The sequence below is a fragment of the Trichechus manatus genome, unplaced genomic scaffold (assembly GCF_000243295.1).
Source record: "Trichechus manatus latirostris isolate Lorelei unplaced genomic scaffold, TriManLat1.0 scaffold00112, whole genome shotgun sequence".
Taxonomy (NCBI): Eukaryota; Metazoa; Chordata; class Mammalia; order Sirenia; family Trichechidae; genus Trichechus; species Trichechus manatus.
The window spans coordinates 4,131,162-4,154,985 of record NW_004444048.1 but is presented as its reverse complement, the minus strand read 5'-3'; the positions used below and the strand labels follow the sequence as shown (position 1 = coordinate 4,154,985).

The 23,824-nt window shown below is 40.4% G+C and overlaps 1 protein-coding gene across 4 annotated transcripts in view; it reads right to left on the bottom strand.

The window, feature by feature from the left end:
* The window catches only part of SSPN (sarcospan), a 156,249-nt gene that overhangs the window by 44,956 nt on the left and 87,469 nt on the right, over positions 1-23,824 (bottom strand). The window contains exons 1-3 of one of the 4 annotated variants that reach the window (XM_023738027.1): positions 19,673-20,790; positions 18,744-18,852; positions 6,962-7,044 (exon numbers count right to left, since the gene is read on the bottom strand). The gene's annotated coding sequence lies outside the window, so the exon portion shown is untranslated. Of the gene's footprint in view, positions 1-6,961; positions 7,045-15,475; positions 17,811-18,743; positions 18,853-19,672; positions 20,791-23,824 lie in introns of those variants that run through there. The other 3 variants (XM_023738025.1, XR_002825202.1, XM_023738028.1) reach the window with 3 other exon arrangements.

Genomic DNA, 23,824 nt, shown 5'->3' with positions numbered 1-23,824 from the left:
AAAAAAATGTCAATTAGCTTTGCTTTAAAGAAGTATCAAATACTCTGCTGAGAACACTTGGGAACTTGTTTGTGATATGCTGCGCCATTGGTATCCCATGTCTCACTGATCTCCATACCTAAAATGACTTAAGGATGTTGCTGATCTCTGTGTGTGTGTGTTACCATGTGAGGGGGTGTGTGTGTGTGTGTGTGTGTGTGTGTCTGCATGCAAAACTAATAAAAGGAACTGCCTATATTTTTCTGTCTTCTTTATTACTATGTTGTTAATTCTAAATGTGTGTTTAGGCTCAATTTTTTACACGAAAGAATTGCCCCATTTGTGATTTTTACATGGCAGTTTGTATTTTCAAGTCAAATATTGTATGGGCAATGCAGTCTTTATGATCAACAGATGACTTTAACTTTTACATTCTATGGAAATTCTGTAGGAATGATAATTATCAATCATCTCATAATGCATTTTACCTCTTCATAAGATGCTATTTGGAGACCCTGGGTTGTGCAAATAGTTAAGTGCTTGAAGACTAGCTGATAGGTGGGTGGTTCAAAACTACCCAGAGGTTCCTCAAAAGAAAGTCCTGGTGGTCTGCTTCCAAAAGGTCACAGCCTTGAAAACCGTGTGGAGTGCCGTTCTACTCCGCACACGAGGCTGCCTGCCATAAGCTGACGTTGACTTGATGGCAACTAACAACAACAACAACAAAGAATATGCTATTTATAATGAAATCAAAGTTTCTTTTTAAAAATGGAATTTTGATGTTTCTACTGTATATGATAAAGAATAAATAACTAAACTTGTTTTAATTGAGAAATACAGGAAGAAGAATGGATAAACAACTCTAGTATATTCATACAATTGGAATGCTACCTACCAATAAGAAAAAATGAGCTACTGATACAGGCTATAACTTGAATTACTCTCTCTGGCTGTATATTGAGTGAAAGAAACCAGACACAAAATAATACATACCATTATTCAATTTATATAAAAAAGAAAAACTAATCTATGGTAATAGAAGTCTGAAAGTGATTGTGGGGCTGGGATGAGAAAATTGACTAGAGAGCAGGATGAGTTTTCTGAGTGATGGAAGTTTTCTACATCTTGGTCAGGGTGGTGGTTACATTGGTGTATATAATTGTAAAAACTCATTGAACAACACTTAAGATCTGTACCTTTTATTGTGTGTAAATTATATCTCAATTTTTAAAAATGTAATTGAAAAAGGAAATACAGGAAGTCACTGGATATTCATCAGTCCTAATTTCTCTCCTATCTTTCTGGCTCCTCTGTATTCATTACCTACTGCTGGGTAACAAATTACCTCAAAAGATAATGATTTAAAACAACGATAGTTATTTCATACTTTCAGTGGGACAAGAATTCAGACACAGAAGGGATGGTTTGTTTCTGTTCCACAATGTCTGGGGTCTCAGAAGAAAGACTTGAAGTCTGGGGATATGGAATCATATCCATATGATTGAGGCTGGAGATCTGCTTTCAAGATGGCACACTCATCTGGGCGGCAAATTGGTGCTAGCAAGGTAGTTTCTTTCCATGTGGCCTCTCCACAGATGGGCCTCTCCGCAGGGTTGATTGAGTATCCTCACATTATGGTACTTGGCTTCAACCAGAGAGGTTCAGAGATTGAGAGCGCAAGGCAAAAGCTATCCTTTTTATGACACGGCCTCAGAGATTACACAGCAACACTTCAGCCACATTCTATTCTTAGAAGCAAGTCACTAAGTCTAGACCACGTTTAAAGGGAGGAGAATTAGAATCCATCTATTGAAAGGAAGCATATCGAAGAATTCACGACTCATTTCAAAACCACTAGGCCCTCCTTCTCAAGTTTCTTCAAGGATTCTATTTCCTTTACTAATCTCCTAAATGCTGGTATTCTTCAGGCTTCCTTGCTTGGTCCTCTTTCTTCTAATATTACATATCCTTCCTGGCTTATGAGTCATTCCATGGTTTCACAGATGACTCCCAAATCTATCTAAGAAGCCCAAACTTCTCTCCTTAGAGCTAGATCTGCACATGGAAATACCTCCCCACATCTCCATTTGAATGTTCACTCTGTCCCTGATCTATCCAGAGAAATCAAGTAAGATAAAGTGTTCATAAACCTTAGTGAAGAGGTGGTCATTGGTTACCTTTGCCAGCGCAATCCCATGTGGCAGTTTCAAGATATTAGTGAGTTTAAGAGTAAGTGGACTTAGGGGCATGGTTTGTGGGCCTCTCCAGTCAACTGACCTAATATTGTTTTTACAGTTTCTGCTCTACCTGCTAGTTCAGTGAGTAGTGCCTGGGGTCTTAAAATTTCGGGAGCAGCCACCCAAGATATAATTGGTCTCTTTTTGACCAGAGCAACAAAGGAAGAAAGAGACCCAGGAATGAGAGAAGGAAATGGATTGCAGGTCTAATTGCTTTCGTGAACCACTACCTCCTTTGTCATGAGACCAGAAGAAATGGTAGCATCTGGCTACCATTACTGAATGTTTTGATCAAGGACCCAATAGTTGGAACTTGATCAAAAGGAGGAAAAAATGTGGAACATAACTTCAAATTCTTATTAGAAATCAGACTTAACTGGATACATTAAAACTAGAGGAAACCCAAATCTGTTGCCTGGCAACAACTTTTAAGCTTTGAACCAAAACTATCTCATGAAGTCATCTTTAAACTAAACAACAATTTAGCTCATTTAATAAAGAATGTTTGCCTTGAGCATTGCACTCTTTTAAAGAAATATCTATATAAGATTAAATGGACAGCAGTAACTCTAAAACACAGATGAGAATTTTAAGGGGCAGAGAGACTAAGTTAAGGGTGGTGAAACAATAAGAGCACAGATAGTGACACAATGTGAAGGATGTAAACATTGTCAATGAACCATACATGTAAAAATAGTTGAATGGGAGTACGTTTTGTTGTGTATACTTTCACGAAATATAAAATTTTTAAAAAGTACTAAAGGGAAAAAAACGAGTAAGTGGAAGGTGAAAAATAGGGAAGAATATGTGTAAAGGAATTGATCTATCACAAAAATTATCTGTGAGGAGAAAGAAAGAGAAAGGGCTAATATAGAGTTGAAGAAGAGTTTGTCTCTCTTTTATTTTTAATGGAAGACACTTGAGTATGCTTGACTGAGGTAGACAGTAATAAAGATACCAGGGAGACAGGACAATTGATAAGACAAGTTCCTTGAAGTGGGAGAATTAGTCTTGGAGGAAAGTTACTTCATAGGCTGCGATCAGAAGGAAGACTGTAAGAATAGGTATAATACAATTAAGTTTGCAGGGGTGAGAGAAAGGCAGTTGAGAGAATTCATACTGGTTGGCCTTTTATAGTATATACAATGAATGTATATATTTTTCTTCAAAATGGTATAGATTTTAGGTGTAGAGCCATTTTACTTCCATAGCCTATCACACAGCACATTTTATTGTTACTTCTCATAAATATAAATAAGTTTTTATGAAAAAACATCATTCTGAAAATTTCTCTAAAGTAGGCAAAAGCATAATTTTCTGTAAATTTTCATTAAAAAGACAAGAAAGAAAAAAAAAACCAAAACGGATGTCAGAAGAGACTCTGAAACTTGCTCTTGAAGGTCAAGTAACTAAGCATGGAAGAAATGATGAAGTAAAAGAGCTGAACAGAAGATTTCAAAAGGCGGCTTGAGAAGACAAAGCAAAGTATTATAATGACATGTACAAAGACCAGGAGGTAAAAAAACAAAAGAGAAGAACACGCTTGGCATTTCTCAAGCTGAAAGAACCGAAGAAAAAATTCAAGCCTCCAGCTGCAGTATTGAAGGATTCTATGGGGAAAATATTAAATGACACAGGAAGCATCAAAAGAAGATGGAAGGAATACACAAAATAATACCAAAAAGAATTAGTTGATGTTCAAGCATTTCAGGAGGTAGCATATGATCAGGAACCCATGGTACTGAAGAAGGGGTCCATGCTGCATTGAAGGCATTGGTGAAAAACAAGCCTCCAGGAATTAACAGAATACCAACTGAGATGTTTCAACAAATGGATGCAGCACTGGAAGTGCTCACTCGTCTATGCTAAGAAATTTGGAAGACGGCTACCTAGCCAATCTACGGGAAGAGATCCATATTTATGTCTATTCCCAAGAAAGGTGATTCAGCCGAATGCGGAAATTATTGAACAATATCATTAATAACACACGCAAGTTAAAGTTTGCTGAAGATCATTCAAAAGCAGCTGCAGTGGTATATAGACAGAGAATTGCCAGAAATTCAAGCTGGATTCAGAAGAGGACATGGAACCAGGGATATCATTGCTTATGTCAGATGGATCGTGACTGAAAGCAGAGAATACCAAAAAGATGTTTACCTTTGTTTTATTGACCATGCAAAGGCATTTGATTGTGTGGATTATAACAAATTATGGATAACGTTGCAAAGCATGGGAATTCCAGAACACTTAATTGTGCTCATGAGGAACCTGTACATAGATCAAGAGGCAGTCATTCAAATAGAACAAAGGGATGTTGCGTGGTTTACAGTCAGGAAAGGTGTGCATCCGCGTTGTATCCTTTCACCATACTTATTCAATCTGTATGCTGAGCAAATAATCCGAGAACCTGGACTATATGAAGAAGAACAGGGCATCAAGATTGGAGGAAGACTCATTAACAGCCTGAGTTATGCAGATAACACAACCGTGCTTACTGAAAATGAAAAGGACTTGAAGCACTTACTGATGGAGATCAAAGACCACAGTCGTCAGTATGGATTACATCTCAACATAAAGAAAACAAAAATCCTCACAACTGGACCAATAAGCAACATCATGATAAGCAGAGAAAAGACTAAAGTTGTCAAGGATTTCATTTTACTTGGACCCACAATCAACACCCATGGAAGCAGCAGTCAAGAAATCAAAAGATGCATTGCATTGGGCAAATCTGCTACAAAATACCTCTTTAAAGTGTTGAAAAGCAAAGATGTCACCTTGAAGACTAAGGTGCACCTGACCCAAACCATGGTGTTTTCAATCACCTCATATGCATGTGAAAGCTAGACGATGAATAAGGAAGCCTGAAGAAGAACTGATGCCTTTGAATTCTGGTGTTGGAGGAGAATACTGAATATACCATGGACTGCCAAAAGAAGTACAACCAGAATGGTCCTTAGAAGCAAGGATGGAGAAACTTTGTCTCATGTACTTTGGACATGTTATTAGGAGAGACTAGTCCCCGGAGAAGGACATTATGCTTGGAAAAGTAGAGGGTCAGTGAAAAATAGGAAGACCCTCAATGAGATGGATTGACACAGCGGCTGTAACAATGGGCTCAAGTGTAACAATGATTGTGAGGATGATACAGGACGGGGCAGTATTTTGCTCTGTTGTACATTGGGTTGCTATGAGTTGGAACCGACAGTACACAGATACCCCTGCCAAGTACCAAGGTAGTAAGAGCAGATGTTGTATACAGTCTAGACTATAAGCCCCATGATGGCAGAAACCATGCTTTCTTGATTACTATTGGTCCCACAGGGCTCAGCACAGTACAAGGTATATTATATGGTTGTAATAAATACTTATAAACCCTAAATAATCATTAGGATTCATCTGGATTCACGTATTTCTGATATAAACAGTATTTCTTTACAATCCTTGAATTAGGTTTTTTGTTGGGTTTATTTTATTTTCAAAGTTGTCTTTAGGAATAACTTAAATGAGAAATTATGGATAAATTATAATCAAGTTTTCTAAATAATAACATTATAGATACCACAAAGTAATTTTAAATATCCTGTATGTTATAAACAAACTATAAGATTTTCATTTTGACCACTAATCCCCCTTATTAGTCAGAATGTTGTTGTTGGGTGCTGTCAAGACGATTCCAATTCACAGTGACCCAGCGTAACAGAACATAACTGCCCCATAGGGTTTTCTTGACGGTAATTTTTACGGAAGCAGATCACCAGGTCTTTCTCCTGTGGAGCCACTGGATGGGTTCGAACTGCCGATATTTCAGTTTCCAGCAGAGAGCTTAACCGTTGCACCAAGAAAGGGCTCCTTTTAGTCAGAATAGCTGGGTAATTGGCTCTAAGTCAGATGGATATCTTTTGTCATTTCTGTATGTTTCTATGGACTTATAACCCCCTGCATATGGCTCCATATCTAGTCATCACCACCTTTAAAGACATTTTTGGCACTAACACAAATCCTTGCAGCCCATGTTCTTTTTCTCCTACAATTCTACCATGAGTTTTCTCTCATTTCATGTGGCTGAGTGTAAATGCTGGATTCAGGTTGCCTGAGTTCCAACCTCGGCTCTAATTCTTACCAGCTGTGTGATTGTGGACAAGTTCTTTAACCTCTCTAAGCTTTGGCTTCCTCTCTATACAATGCGAATATTAAAAGTACTTACCTCATTCAAATTTTCAAAAAATCCACATTTACTGGAACCACTGAGACTGGTGGAATTCTCAAGAGTGTTGACCTGAGATATTTTCTTTAAGCCTTGAACTGAAACTATCCCTTCAAGTAACCTTTTAGCTAAATGGCACGTTACCTCATAATGTAATGAATAGCATCCTTGAGTACTGCACCCTTAAAAAATCATCTATACTAGACCAAATGGTAACCAAATACTCCAAAGCACAGACGAGAATATTGGGCAGGGCTGTGAGACTAGGTTAAAGAGAATGGAACAACTAGAATAGAAATAATGAGAATGTTGATACAATGTGAAGAATGTAATCAATGTCACTGAACAGTATGTGTAGAAATTGTTGAATGGGAACCTGTTTTGCGGTGTACACTTCCACCGAAAATACAACAAAATACTATTTTAAAAAAGTACTTACCTCAGAGAGTTGCTATGATGTAGAAATACAATAATTTCTGAAAATATTGAGAACATTTCCTGGCATGTGATAAGCATTAAATATACCTGGCCTTACCTTTTTTTTTTTGTAATTCCCTTTTTCCTTCTTATGCATTATCTCTCTCTGCAACTTTTCTTTGGTAATGACTTAGGATGGGTTCTCTAGAGAAGCAAAACCAGTAAAGTGTATAAATATGTATACATACAGAGGGAGAGAGATTTATATTAAGGAAATGGCACACGCGGTTGTAGAGGGTAGAATATGGATCAGGCTGGAGGTTTCTTCTGATTCATGTAGCTGCAAAGGCTAGTGAACCCAAGATTGACAAGTCACACAGCAGGGCTCTGGCTCACAAGCTGCAAAGACTGATGAATTTCAAGATCAGCAGGCAAGACGGCAGGTAAGCTGCTAACTCAAGTCTCAAGAACTGGAGGTCCGACAAACAGGAGTCAGCTTCAGGATCCAGTGCGAGCAAAAACCCATGAGCCTTGCCAGAAAGTCCACTTATATTGGATGCAAGCCACACCTCCAAGGAAACTCCCTTTCAACTGATTGGCTACTCACAGCAGATCCTATCATGGAGGTGATCACATATATCAAATCTCATCATGGAGGTGATGACATTATCATACGACTGTCAAACTACATCATAATTGCAAAACCACTGAGAATCATGGCCCAGCCAAGTTGACACACAACCTTAACAATCACGGTCCACCCCTTGTCAACTTAGCATCTGTACACATCTCCTTAAACCATACATAATCTCTGAATAAAGATAATTATAAACTCACACTTGCACCTAACATGACATAACGAACACACACACAACTGAAAATGCATTAGCCCTGTTTACATCTTATATTTTATAAGTAAAAAAAGAAAAAAATTGACGCACACATAAAAGGCAGAAATACTCTAACAATTACAGTTCTCATTTCTGCAACTGGTCACATGGTCATAACTGGTATTTAGAACTACCTTCTCCCACCACCCATTCTGTATTCCCTTTGCCCTCAGCAAGCACCTCAGCTGGTCGTGGTTCTTTGCCTGGTGGGGTGACCCAAACTTTCATCCCAGAAGGGTCTAGCCATTAGTAGTCATGTTGGAATTGGGTTGGTATAGTTTTCCATTGACTTTAATCACAGCATGTGGTAGTACTAAGAGATGCCCTAAGGGATCCCCTGCATTCCAGACATACGCTTCTTTGCCTCCATTATATAATATCAATCCACTTTCCTCTTGATAATCAGGATCAAGCACACCAGCCAATATGTTAACTCCCTTCTTTGCCTGTTGATCCAGAGGCATAAGGAGCCCAAAGTGGCCAGGTGGTATTCTTAACTTCCAGTTCAATGGAATCAGTGATGTGTCTCCAGGTGGGAGCATTCCTCCCTTTGGAACTAAGACCTCTAGACCTGCAGAGCATAGTGTTGTGGAAATATTTTGTGAGGAGTCACCAGGGGTAACAGTGAGTGGTGCCACTCCCATTTCCACCCCTTGAATCCTGGACCCATGAATCCTGGCTATGGGAGAAACAGCACCTTATATTAGACACTGGTTCAGAGCATATACAGCCTCCTGGAGAACACTGCCCCAACTCTGCAAGGTATTGTCACTTAGCTGGCACCATAACTGTGTCCTTGGAAGGCCATTCCATCATTCTTTCTATCAATCCGGCTGCTTCAGGATGATGGGGAACATTGTAAGACCAGTGAATTCCATGAGCATGGGCCCACTGTTGCACTTCATTTTCTGTGAAGTGAGTCCCCTGATCTGAGGCAATGCTGTGTGGAATATCATGATGGTGGATAAGGCATTCTGTAAGTCCACAGATGGTAGTTTTGGCAGGAGCATTGCGTGCAGGGAAGGCAAATCCGTATCCAGAGTAAGTGTCTATTCCCGGAAGGACAAAACACTGTCCTTTCCATGATGGAAGCTGTCCAATGTAATCAGTCTGCCACCAGGTTGCTGCCTGATCACTTTGAGGGGACTGAGTGTTGGTCTCTGCTGCTGGCAGATTGAGCAATCAGCAGTGGCTGTAGCCAGGTCGGCCTTGGTGAGTGAAAGGCCGTGTTGACAAGCCCAGGCATAAGCTCCGTCCCTGCCACCATAGCCACTTTGTTCAGCAGCCCTTTGGGCAACGACAGGAGTGGATGGGGAAAGAGGATGACTGGTTTCCACAGAATGTGTCATCCAATCTACTTGATTGTTAAAATCTTCCTCCTCTGATGTCATCCTTTGGTGAGTATTCACATGAGACACAAATATCTTCACTTCTTTGGCCCATTCAGAGAGGTCTATCCATATACTTCTTCCCCACACCTCCTTGTCTCCAATTTTTCAGTCATGTTCCTTCCAAGTCCCTGACCATCCAGCCAAACTATTGGCCACAGCCCATGAATCAGTATACAATCACACATCTGGCTGTTTGTCCTTCCAAGCAAAGTGAACAACCAGGTGCACTGCTTGAAGTTCTGCCCATTGGGAGGACTTCCCTTCACCACCATCCTTCAGGGAGGTCCTGGAAACAGGCTGTAGTGCCACCGCTGACCATTTTCCAGTGATGCCTGGATATCGTGCAGAACCATCTGTAAACCAGGCATAAGTTTTCTCTTCCTCAGTCAACTGGTCATAAAGAACTCCCGGTAAGGCCATAGGTACAGGCTGGGAGGTGGAAGGTAATGTGACTGGAGTGGAAACCATTGGCGTTTGGGCCACTTCTTCATGCAGCTTACTGGTGCCTTCAGGTCCTGATCAGGCCCAATCTCATATATACCACTTCCATTTAATGATGGAATTCTACTGTGCATGTCCAACTTTATGATTCTGTGGGTCAGACAACACTCAGTTCATGATTGGCAGCTCAGGTCACATGGTGACTTGGTGGCTCATGGTTAAGTGTTCAGTCTCTACTAAGGCCCAGTAACAAGCCAAAAGCTATTTCTCAAAAGGAGAGTAGTTATCTGCAGAGGATGACAGGGCTTTGCTCCAAAATCTTAAGAGTTTGTGCTGTGATTCACCAATAGGGGCCTGCCAAAGACCCCAAACAGCATCTCTATCTGCCACTGACACTTCAAGCACCAGTGGGTCAGCCAGATAATATGGCCCAAGTAGCAGAGCCACTTTCACGGCAGCCTGAACCTGTTGCAGAGCCTTCTCTTGTTCTGGGCCCCACTCAAAACTAGCAGCTTTTCGAGTCACCTGATAAATAGGCCAGAGTGATACACACAAGTGAGGGATATGTTGCCTCCTTTTTATTGTGGGAGGTGACAGATGCAATAACTTATCCTTCACTTTAGAAGGAATAGCTCGACATGCCCCACACTGCTGAACCCCTAGAAATTTCACTGAAGTAGAAAGTGCCTGAATTTTTGTCAGATTAATTCCCCACCCTCTAGCACAAAAATACTTTACCAATAAGTCCTGAGTCAATTGACACTTCTTCCTTACTAGGTCCAATCAGCATAATATCATCAGTGTAATGGACCAGTGTGACATCTTGTGGAAGAGAAAGGTTATCAAGGTCCCTGCCGACTAAATTATGACATAAGGCTGGAGGGTTGATATAGCTCTGAGGTAGGACACTGAAGGTGTATCGCTGTTCTTGCCAGCTTAAGGCAAACAGGTTCTGGTGGTCCTTCGAAACAGGTATGAAGAAAAAGGCATTAGCCAGATCAACAGCTGCATACCATGTACCAGGAGATGTATTAATTTGCTCAAGCAATGAAACTATATCTGGAACAGCAGCTGCAATTGGAGTTTCACCACCTGGTGAAGTTTTGAGTAATCCACTGTCATTCTCCAAGATCCATCTATTTTTTGCACGGGCCAAAAAGGTGAGTTGAATGGGGATGTGGTGGCTATCACCACCTCTGTATCCTTCAAGTCCTTGATGGTGGCATTAATCTCTACAATCCTTCCAGGAATGCAGTATTGCTTTTGATTTATATTTTGCTAGGTAGGGGCAGTTCTAATGGATTCCACTTGGCTTTTCCTACTATAATAGCCCTCTCTCCATTTGTCAGGGATCCAGGGTTGGGGTTCTACCAGTTGCTGAGTGTATATATTCCAATATGCATTCTGGAACTGGGGAAGTCACTACAGGATGGATTCAGGGACCCACTAGGCCTACTGTGAGATGGACATGAGCTAAGACTCCATTAATAACCTGACCTCCATATGCCCCCACTTTGACTGGTGGGCCACAGTAGTGTTTTGGCTCTCCTGGAATTAGTGTCCATTTAGAGCTAGTATCCAGTAGTCCCTGAAAAGTCTGATTGTTTCCTTTTTCCCAATGAACAGTCACTCTTGTAAAGGGTCATAGATCCCTTTGGGGCAGGCTGGGAGAAAGATTAACAGCATAAATTTTTGGCAGTGTTGTGGAGTCCTTCCTCAAGGGTACCCAGCTTCCCCTTCATTCAAGGGGTTTTGGGTCTTTAAACTTGCTCAGGTCTGGGAATTGATTGAGGGGTCATGCCTCTCTATTCTGGCGATTCAAGTTAGACTGCTTGTCTTACTCATCTAGTGCTGCTACAACAGAAATACCACAGGTGGATGGTTTTAATGAAGAGAAGTTTATTTCCTCATAGTCAAAGTAGGCTAAAAGTCCAAATTCAGGGTGTCAGCTCCAGGAGAGGCCTTTTCCTCTGTCAGTCTTCTCATCAATGTTCCCCCGGACTAGGAGCTTCTCCACACAGGGACCCTGGTCCAAAGGACACGCTCTGCTCCTGGCACAGAATGGTTTGAGGTGCCCCTGTCTCTCCGCTCACTTCCGTCTTTTATATCTCAAGAGATTGCCTCAGGACGCAATCCAGTCTTGTAGATCCAGTCCTGCCTTACTAACACAACTGACACCCATCCTCCCTCATTAACATCATAGAGGCAGGTTTACAATATACAGGAAAATCACACAGTACCAGGAATCATGGCCTAGCCAAATTGATACACAATTTTTTGGGGGACATAATTCAAACCATGACACTGCTGTTCACTTTACCTAGAATTTTTACACGTGTACACATTGTCATGGATTGAATTCCTTCCCCAAAAAATATGTGTCAACTTGGTTAGGCCATGATTCCCAGTATTGTGTGGTTGTCCTCCATTTTGTGATTGTAATTTTATGTCAAAGAGGATTAGGGTGGGATTGTAACACCCTTACTAAGGTCAACTGATGTGATTTCCCTATGTGTTGTAAATCCTATCACTATGATGTAATGAGATATTATATTGATGAGATCTACAAGATTAGATAGTGTCTTAAGCCAATCTCTTTTGAGATATAGAAGAGAGAAACGAGCAGAGAGACATGGGAACCTCATACCACCAAGAAAGCAGTGCCGGGAGCAGAGCGTGTCCTTTGGATCTGATGTTCTTGCGCTGAGATGCTCCCAAACCAAGGGAAGACTGATGACAAGGACCTTCCTCTAGAGCTGACACAGAGAGAAAGCCTTCACCTGGAGCTGGCACCCTGAATTCAGACTTCTAGCCTACTGGACTGTGAGAGAATAAACTTCTCTTTGTTAAAGCCATCCAGTTGTGGTATTTCTGTTATAGCAGCACTAGATGACTAAGGCACAGATCAAGTAAATATTTAGTAGATTTCCTATCTATTTCACTCCTAGAGACACCATGACTAAGTAGCCAATGCCATAAGTCCATACAAGTCAGACTATTGTAATTATGGCTTTGACTCCGCTGTCCATTACAGTAATCATGTGCACCTTGTCTTTGTCAATTGAGTTCTGCCAGTTGGCCCCTTCCACCATGGGGTCCCATCAGCCCTGTTGCAGTTAACAGTTAGGGCAGTTCCCACTGTTAAATCTGACTTACATAAAATAGCAATCACAGCAGTCTTCAAGGATGCTGGTGCTCCCTTCACAAATTGGTTCCTCACAGTTGTGGTAAAAGGTGTGTCCCCTGGGCACTCCATGTGTAGGTCTGTGGGTCTAACCCGATAAATCCACTCTAACATGCCAATTTCCCTAAGACTTTTGATGTCTTCTTCTACAGTATACCAAGGCAGGTCTGGTACTTCAACTGATTTAGTGTAGGCCACTGCATAATCCATGCTTCAGCGACCCAACCAAATAAACTATTAAATTATTTCCTAACCTCTCAAGCTAAAGCACTGAATGAAGACTCTGGGCTTAGTGGGCCCATATCAGTAAATTCAGACTGGTCTGTCTTTATGTTCTTTGCACCATTATCCCATACCCTTAATAGTCATTCCCACACATATTCCCCAGGTTTCTGTTTGTACATATTAGAAAAGTTAAGCAGCTCTTTTGGAGTGTAGTGTACCTCCTCCTGGGTCACACTTTGTACTTCACCTTTTGGGGCTTGCTAGGACTTAAGTCTAGTTATAGGCCTAGAAGCCAAAATGGGTGGTGGGGATGTGTTAATGAACATTCAGAATTATCTTATAAGGCATCTGCCTCAGGTGATGCCCCAGACAGTGACTCAGACAAAGGCTCTTCAGACACAGCTGGGTTAATCTCATCAGATGGGGGTGGAGGGGCTAATGGTTTTATTGTGGAGGGTAGCTTAGCAGACAAAGATGGAGTAATTTCTTCAGATGGGAGTGAGAGAGCTGGTTCTGCTGGCAAGAGTGATTCAACAGAATTTAGGGGCTCAGTGTCCCCAGCTTCCTGATTATCTTCCCATATGTCCCCATCCCAAGTTTCAGGATCCCATTTCTTCCCAATCAACGCCCTTACTTTAACTTCAGACACCACTGGAGGTTGACAATTAAGCTGGCGTTGTAATTCAGCCACTATTATAATAAGACTCTGAGTTTGGCTTTCGGCAATATCAGCTCTGTTACTACAAGAAATAAGGCTTTCTTTCAAGCAGAAGTGGAAACTTTGAGGTCCTTTACATGGCACTTGAGCTTTGACTCTGAAGCCCTGAGTTCATCTTTTTTTTTTCACTACCCTGTCTAGCAAATGTAGGACCAACCAACCAGCTTCCTTATACTTCTCATTATGACAAAACTGTAGAAAGGTATCAAAGATGCGATCACCCAGAGCCTCACTTTTCACCAATATCTGATCTGTTGGTGGTGATATTTTCCATATTTCTATTGCTACCTCACGCCATGGATTAGCAGTGCCTCTTTACTATTGGAAGCAGAGCCATCAACAGCTTTAAGACTAACAAGACTTGAAAACCAATTTAGAAAACCATCCTTACAATTTTGTTTCTCTGGAACCACTCCTGGTACCAAACGTCTTAGGCTGGGTTCTCTAGAGAAGCAAAACCAGTAAAGCATATAAATATATAGAGAGAGAGATTTATATTAAGGAAATGGCTCACATGGTTATAGAGGCTGGAATATAGATCAGGCTGGAAGCTTCTCCTGATTCATGCAGCGGCAAGGGCTGGTGAACCCAAGATGGACAAGTCACACAGCAGGGCTCTGGCTCACAAGCTGTGAAGATCCACGAATCCCAAGATCGGCAGACAAGACAGCAGGTAAGCTGCTAGCTCAAGTCTCAAGAACCAGAGATCAGACAAACCGGAGCCAGTTTGAATAAAAGCCCAGGAGCCTTGCCAGAAAGTCCACTGACATTGGATGCAGGCCACACCCCCAAGGAAACTCCTTTTCAACTGACTGGCTACTCACAGCAGATCCCATCATGGAGGTGATCACATATATCAAATCTTATCATGGATGTGATGATATTATTATATGACTGCCAAACTACATCATAACTGCAAAACCACTGAAAATCATGGCTTAGCCAAGTTGACACACAACCTTAACGATCACAGGTAAGCACATCCTCACTGCTTTTGTCTCCCACATTCTCCACAGAAAGCATAATCCTCTCTTGAGTTCTTCTCTTCTACTCTATTGTCTGATGCTTCAGAACTTTCAACTACTGAATTTTTGCTTCGATTCACAATATGATTCTGTTTTTCCTCACCACATCCCTCTACACCCTCACCCAACTCTTTAAGTGGGATTTTTCCAGCTCTACCCCTAGAGAAAGGTGACTCATCTCCTTTCTTCTATAGCATTTTCTGTTTCTTTAGAGAATCTCCCCATTCCATCTCTGACCCAAAACCCAAGTGCAGGGATGTGACTATACTCAAATGCTGTCAATCACCCATGCAAGTCAATCATAAAAGATCTGTCATTTTATTTCTAACCATTTGCTGTGCAGCTTGTGAGGCTTACATCAAATAAGTAGGAAATCCATGCTTGATTTTCCCTAACTTATTTCAAATTATTTCATGGAAGTCATGGTGTTTTCAATCACCTCATATGCATGTGAAAGCTGGACAATTAATAAGCAAGACCAAAGAAAAATTGATGCCTTTGAATTATAGTGTTGGCAAAGAATATTGAATACACCCTGCAAGAACAGCAAACAAATCTGTCTTGGAAGAAGTACAGCCAGAGTGCTCATTAGAAGCACTTCGTCTCACATACTTCGGACATGTTATCAGGCAGGACCAGTCTCTGGAGAAGTAGAGGGTCAGTGAAAAAGGGGAAGATCCTCAACCAAATGGATTGACACAGTGGCTGCAACAATAGGCTCAAGCACAACGACTACTATGAGGATCGCACAGGACCAGGCAGTGTTTCTTTCTGTTGTACGTGGGTTGCTATGAGTTGGAACTGACTAGACGGCACCTAATGACAACAACTGAATTGTTGACACATCAAAAAAAAAAAGGTTTTGATAATCTAATATTAAGCTACATTTAGTCAAATCTTGGCAGTAAAATCTCTCTCAAATGTTATTCTCCTTAAAATACCACACATGGTGTGGTGGACATCATTGTTTTCAATGAATTAAAATCCCTCTTTATACTGGGTAAAGACCCCTCTCCTACCCCTGCATGGTCTTGTGCGACAGCTGCCTCCCCCAATGACCACAGGAATGGGTCTTTGGCCCTGGCCCAGCCAATCATGGTACCCCTGGGTTTTAGGGTTGGGCACATAAAAGACTAAACTTGAACAGGATGAATCAGAATCTTTCCATTAGACATGAGATATGGCTGCTTGGGTGGATGTAGTCCTCTCTTCCTTTAGGAAAAGGGGTGGCTGGTGGTCAGCTTTCTTTCCCACAACTTGGAAAACTGTGTTTAGAATGGCAAGAGAGAATAGGCCAATAGGCAAGGAGAACAGAAAGAAGAGCCAAAAAGATGGGAGTATGGGGAGAGAGACAAGGGTTTGACGACATTATTTGAGCCTCTGAATACAAGTGTGCGTGAAGCAAGCTCATGCTTGAGCACCCGAAGGCAGGAGTTCATCTTGCTCACCACTTCGTCATCACTCTTGGCATATACTAGACACTCAATCAATATTTGTTGAATGGTTAAATAAACAAGCCAATATATGTTCTTTTTGTTTAAGTGAGTTATTTCTATTCCTTGAAAATGAAGGTACCCTGACTAATGCATCAGGATAACCCACCCCAGCATTGCCCATGAACATCTTCATCTCTGCGATAATTAGACGTGCAGAAGCATGAGAAAATGTATAGAAGTGACAAGTGAGCAGCTAGTTTATTTCCAGAAAGACGGGAATGTTACAATAACAGAATTTTTCCTGTCAAATTGTGTGGGAAGATACAAAGCTTTTCTAAGGCAAGAGAGATATTTTATAAGGTGTTTATTTACAATACTTTTGCAATTTGGCATATGGGGAAATGCCAAGTGCTATTTAATAATCTATACCACCTTAGGTAACTTTGTACCAGTAAAGTGTCATGTTCAACTAGTTAATTACACCTGGAACTTCTGTTGCTCTTTTATTAGTCTAAATCATAAAATTAAGTAGCATGTTAAGGGATGCCTGTATGCACTGGTTTTTATCCAGGGATGCACACCAGAATCACCTGTAGAGCATTTAAAACATGTGAATTTTTGTGTATGTGTGTGTTTGTTTGTTCTGGTTTTTACATGCCTGATTTAGTTATGTGTGGGTGGGATCTAGGCATTTGTATGTTTGGGATGTATTCTCATGATTAATTCCCACTCTATAAACCTGTCCAGGGTACTCCCAAAACTAAGGTCAAAATCTTGCCATCCCTTAGAGCAACAGGAAGCATTCCTTTTCCAAAGACTGTGACCTCTTCCTTGTATTTCTTCCTCAACAGTGGATTGCTTGTACAATATTCTTTCTTTAGTTCATTCAATAAACATTGAGTATCTGATATTGCCAATCAACCCACTAGGCATTGGTGATAAAAAGGCAGTTTCCTTCCTTCAAGGAGCTCGCATTCAACTGGAGGGAGACGGACACATAGAGGGAGAAGTATAATGAAGTACTGCAAGTGCGAGGACAGAATTGTGTGAAAGGTACAGTAAGACACAAAGGACAAAGTTACTCTACTACAGCATGTCACAATCTTGGGTGCATATACTGTGCAGTTGGGAAATGTGCAGGCACTCACAGACTTGGCATAACATAGTGGTCATTCATGCCTTGTGGTTATTTATCTATGAGCTGGCTCTGAAATGTGTCAGGTTAAACCTACTGGTTCAGTCAGGACATTATCTCAGACTTACTTCACCATTTGATTCCAGCCAACAGCTCCTTCCTTAGTCCTGTTTCTTGGAGATAGTCTTTTCTAATTCCTTTTTTTCTCCTCTCTCCCAGGGTAGGAAGTGTACATACATGGATAAGATGCTGTGTGAACACAGGGGTTGACCCACTCTAAAATGTCCAACTATATTGTAGGCCCTCTGAGGACTGCCCTCTCTCAGCTCCCTTGAATGAGCAAGGTCTTGAGCCTCACACCTGTTGTTATGCATTGAATTGTGCTAACGAGATGCTGAAGTCTTAACTAACCTCTCTGGTGCCTGTGAACATGGCTTTGTTTGGAAATTGGATCACTGAAGATGTTATCAGTTACAGGAGGTTACACTGGAATAGGGTGGATCCTAATCCAATATGAGTGTTATCCTATAAAGGAGAAGAATAGACACAGAGAGACAGAGGAAGGATGGTTATGTGAAGATGCATCTATAAACCAAGAAATACCCAGGGCTACCATGAGCTGGGAGAGATAAGAAAGGCTCTTCCCCTAGGGACTTTGGAGGGAGCCCAGTTGGCACCCTGATTTGGATTTCTAGCCTCCAGAACTGTGAGACAACAAATTTCTGTTCCTGCAAGCCACTCCCCACCAAATCTACTGCCATGGAGTCCATTCCAACACATAGCGACCCTACAGGAATGGAGTAGAACAGCCCCACAGGGTTTCCAAGGCTGTAAATCTTTACAGAAACAGACTGCCTCATCTTTCTCCCGTGGAGTGTCTGGGGTTAGCAGCCAAACGCTTTAACCACTGTGCCACCAGGGCTCCTTATAAGCCACCCAGTTTGTGGTATTTTGTTCTGGCAAACTAACAAAATAAACTAGGAAATTAATATACCTGTCAATCATTTGCAACCTTCTTCAAGACTTACTTTTTACTTAACATTTTTGTCCACAGGCAATTAGCAATAAACATTTAACATAGCATGTAAATTTGGGAAAAGCATATTTCTTCTGCATCACCCATTATATTAGGTAACAGATACTTTTGTTCTGTTCCTAAAAATGTAAACTAATCCCTATTTCAAATCATGATAATTTAATTTCTGTGCAGATCCTGTTTACAGAGCAGGGGGAGCAACGCAAGAGATGATGGAGGAAATGTGAAGTGTTTACTGAAGCAAGTTGCTTGAGGTTTAATAAGAATGAAACTAGCCTTTAGGAAAAAACTCATCAAGATGTTAAAAGTGGTTGCTCTGGGGCAGTGGGGGATATTTTTCTCTTTTTCCTAATTATCTGTTGTCCTCTAATGAGCACATTATGTTTTTAAAAAAAAAACTTACTTTTCAAAAAGAAACTAACCTCAGTTGTTCCACGGGTTATATTTTTTCTTCCTTCCTTTCTATGAGATGAATTTTTTCCATATTATTTAGTATTTTCTATAGTAGTCTTCTCCTCTGTTGATGTTTTTCTAGAAGAGAAATTAATTATGCCAATAAATGTTCTCTGTATTGACTAATGATGGTCTTTGGTCTGATTTACAGCTTATGATAACTTTCAGTGTGACTGCTGACTTGTCACTGTCCTCCAACATCTGAAGAGAGTCCACAACCCGTCTCCAGTGAGATGTCTTCACTTGTAAAAACAAGGTTTACTCTATGTAAGGGTCTATCTTTACGCCCACCTTCTCTGTAAGATATTTCTAACTATACAGGTCATTGAACAATTTCTTTTTGAACTTCTATAACATTATACTTATCACACAAATCGCTATTTATATGGTCTTAGATTCTGTAATTGTTTTATATGTTAGTCTTCATTCATTTATAAAGCATTACAGATTATCTACTGTATGCTAGAAACTGTGTGAGCACTAACGAAAGTTAATACAAGGGATTTCAGAAAACAAACACTTAGAATATAATATAATAAATACTGCAATTTATAATATACACCAAAAACAAAAACCAAACCCATTGCCGTCGAGTCAATTCCAACTCATAGCGACCCTATGGAACAGAGCAGAACTACCCCACAGGGTTTCTGAGGAGTGGCTGGTGGATTCAAACAGCCAACCTTCTGGTTATCAGCTGAACGCTTAATCGCTACATCACTAGGGCTCCATAAATACACACAGTGCTTTGCGAATACAGAGAGTAACTTACTCTTTGTCCATCAAGATTGTCATCTGAAAACTATGGCAGCATTACTCTTCCCGTTTTTCCCATCCCACACTTTGATCCCCATCCCCAAGAAGTTACTATGGGCTTGTTAGAATCCAGTGTACCCACTGGCATAGTGGTTGTAAGCAGGGCAAGCTTGCTGGCTCCTTCTCTCCTCAAGTTTTCATCCATAAGGTGAATGCAGCAGGCTAAGTCAGGGCTGCTTCTTTGGAAGGTATATGACTCCCAGTGTTCTCTCTTGCTGAGAGGTTCCCTCTTTTCCAGTTTCTTTCTTCTGTGTGGCCATCAACAGTGAGGTAAGAGTTAGGATGATGGCCAGGAGTTAGGGTAACACTCGGGATATGTACCTGCAAGCCTAAGCTTTGTAGTCCAGCTCGGAATCACATTGCAATCTGCAATGGCAGCTGGGTCCAAAATCCATCCAGCAATTTTCAGTATTCCTAGCATTTATATCCTTTGGGGAATTCATGAGGATGTGTGGCTGTGATTTAGAGTGGACTGAGTATTTTAAACGTCCCATTCGTAATACTATGGATATCCTCCCAATTTCTATCATTGGTCTATTTTGGGTAAAGATTGTGTTTTAATTTTTTTTTATAGCCACCTAAACAATAGACAGATGAATTAGGTACACAATGGATGCTCAATTTAAAAAATATAACTTAGTAGATGAAGGCATCTTCTCTGGACCATATTTTCATATACTAACTGAATTTAGCTTCAATTATAAGATGATGCTAAGATAATAATTTTTAAAAGAAAGTTCTCTGAGAAGAAAAGATAGGTGTACTATATTAAGATTAAGGCAGAAATTCCTGAAAGTTTGGAAGATTTTAATAAGCTAGTATAACCTCTGATGTGTATCAAAATCACCCATGACACTCTTTTTAAATGCCTATGGCCTAGACTTTTCTCTAGAGATTCTAATTCAGAAGAGGGAGAGGGGTACAAACAACATCTGTATTTTTCAAAGCCTCTGTGGGTGATACTGATCATGTCTAGGATTGTAAGCCATTGTTCCAAATTAAAAAAAAAAAAAAAATTAAATCAGGGCACCAAACTAATGCATCTGAAATGAGTCTGGTCCTTCACCTTTATCAACTTAAAGAACTTAAGCTTTTATTTAATAAAGCTATAATTGCTTAAAACATTTGGAACTTTTCTTTGGGAAGTTTCATCAAAGGTCATTTAAGACCCACCCAAGATAATCAGCTTTATTACTGCTTGTACAAATTTAGCTGGTTACTACTATTTTTTAAAATTTTGTTGTGTTTTAGGTGAAAGTTATCACCTCAAGTTAATTTCTCATTCAAAAATGGATACACACATTGTTTTGTGACACTGGTTGCAAATCCCCACAATGTGACAACATGCTCCCCCCGACCCCCGGTTCCCTGTGTCCATTCGTACAGTTCCTGTCCCTTCCTGCCTTCTCATCATCTTGCTTTTGGATAGGAGTTTACCATTTGGTCTCGTTTATTTGATTAAACTAAGAAGCATGTTCCTCACGTGTGTTATTTTTTGTTTTATAAGCCTGTCTAATATTTGTCTGAAAAGTGTATTTTTTTAAAGCTTAATCACCAACTTATGACAGAAATTGAGTCAGAACTAACCACCTCACACCTCAACTCCTTTTCTCTGCCCCCACAGAGCAAATACTAAAGTCTCCACTGTAGTTGGCAGTTCAAATCCACCAGCTGCTCGTTGTAAACCCTATAGGACAGTTCTACTCTGTCCTATATGGTTGCTATGAGTCAGAAGCGACTCCACAGAAACGGGTTTGGTTTTTGTTTTGTGGTGTAAATAGTTAATGCGCTTAGCTGCTAACTGAAAGGTTGAAGCTTCCAGAATACCCACAAGCTCCTTGGAAGAAGGTCTGGCGATCTACTTCTGAAAAATCAGCCACTGAAAACCCTATGGAGCACAGTTCTACTCTGACACACATGGGGTCGCCAGGAGTCAGATTGACTCCATGGCACCCGAAACCAGAAATGAATGAAAGCGTGACTCCACTTCCTTGGTGTTTACAGATGAGGCTCAGATGAGTTGCACTACTTACTCGTGGTCTCGTTAGCAGATGGCAATGTTGGGATTCCAACCCAAGTCAGGCCATTTCTGGTACTGAACTCCTCCTCACACCACAAACAACAATGAACGGTTACAAAAGTTAGAGTCACCCTCCGAGAATAACTGTCACTTAGAGAATTAAAAATAATGTGCCACATAGGGTTTAAAAGTAATTCTCAAAAAGGAGTTAAAAAAAATACTTAAAGCAACAGTGCATGACCACTTTCAAAAAGACATGTCCTCCTACATATAAATTCTGGTTTCTTAAAAATCAAGTCTTTGACTTACTGGACCAGTTGAGACTGGAAGAATCCCTGAGACTATTGCCCTGAGATACTCGTTAATCCTTGAACCAAAACTATCCCCTAAAGTTACCTTTTGGCTAATTAGCAGGTTAGCTCATAAAGTAAAGAATATCACTTTTGAGTACTGCGCTCTTTTAAAAAATCATCTGTGTAAGACCAAATGGTTAACAACTACTCTTAACCATAGATGACAAGGTTGGGGGGCAGTGAGACTCAATTAATAGGAACAGAAAAACCAAAACAGAAATAATAAGAATGTTGACACAATGTGAAGAATACAACCAATGTCATTGAAAAATAGGTGCAGAAATTGTTTAATGGGAACCTGTGTTAAGGACTAGGGCTGCTAACCAAAAGGTCGGCGGTTTGAATTCACCAGGCACTCCTTGGAAACTGTATGGGGCAGTTCTACTCTGTCCTATAGGGTTGCTATGTGTCGGAATCAACTTGACGGCAATGGATTTTTTGTTTTGCTATGTACAGTTTCACAAAAAAAAAAATACAATAAAATATTAATTAAAAAATTTGTCCTTGATTACATATATAAATTGCACAATGCTTTTCTCCACCTATAGGTGTGCAATGAAAGGTGTCAATGTACCGGCCTGAGTTTACTGGTTTCTGTCAGAGGATTGCCTCACTAGGCAAATTTGGCTCAGATTATCCTCCAAGGAAAAAAAGCAAGAGTACTTAAACTTTGATCTATAATTGGTGTCTCTGTTTTCACAATCACACATTTTTAGATAGCATTGTCTACCTAATTGCCTTTTGTAAACTGACCTGTAGAACCCAGAGAAATTGTGGTTTTAGAATGCATTCTCACCACACCCTCTTTTTAAGCCACCATCAAGAAAACATATAACGTTACGAATTCTTAAAAATAGGACAGTGTAAGAGGGCTATTGTTTACCAATCTCTCTTCAACAATCAGAATGTTACTCCACTTTGCTTCTAAATAATAATTTTGCTTTACAACATTATTTTTACTGCTATCATGTCTTCAAATAGAAGATAACACAGAATTCTGGTAAACAAAGAAGTGGATAAAATGAACGTTTTCTTGACTGTATTGAGTAACTTTACTCAGAACGGCTCCTTTGGATAAAAGTAAAAAACAATGAGCACTCAACTTTAAAAAAAAGGAAAAGATTTTCACCAAGATAAAGGTTTCTTTACTGAGATGACCAAAGTGAGAAAGAATATATCTTCAAACACAGAGCACAAAAGAATAATTGTTTAAGATATTGCGCAGTTTAAGAGAATCATTCTGCTTTCTTTTGATTCTGTTTCTTGTCCTTTAACAATTTCTTCCCTGGAGCATGGCTGAAGTGCAGAGGATTATGGTGGGGATGACAGAACATACTTCTGAAGGGACTGGCAGACAGTATGCGTTGTTTCCTCTTTGGAAATTTTTAATTCTTCCCTTCCAGAGCTGTAAAGTCTGCTGGATATCTCTTTTTTTGTTGTTTGTTTAATGCTTACCCTCAGTGCACTCTATTCATGCAAACAACATTTGACAGAAGATCCACAATGACATGGATTGACACAGAGGCTGCAACAATGAACTCAAGCATAGCAACAGTTGGGAGAATGGCGCAGGTCCCGGCAACATTTCATTCTGTTGTACGTAACGTGGCTGTGAGTCAGAGGCAACTCGGTGGCACCTAACAACAACAAACTGTGTACTAAATGCTGCATGATTCTGGAGAAGATGAAACGGCAAATATCTGATTTCCTCTCTATTCCTCTCAAAGGATCTCAAGGGCCTTTCAAGTTTTTGTGCATCTTAAAATAATGTTTCTTGCACCCCAGAATATATCTCTTGATCAAAATTGCTTAATTATTCAACAGTGAACTATAAAGCTAAGTTTTTGATCAGGGGGAAAAA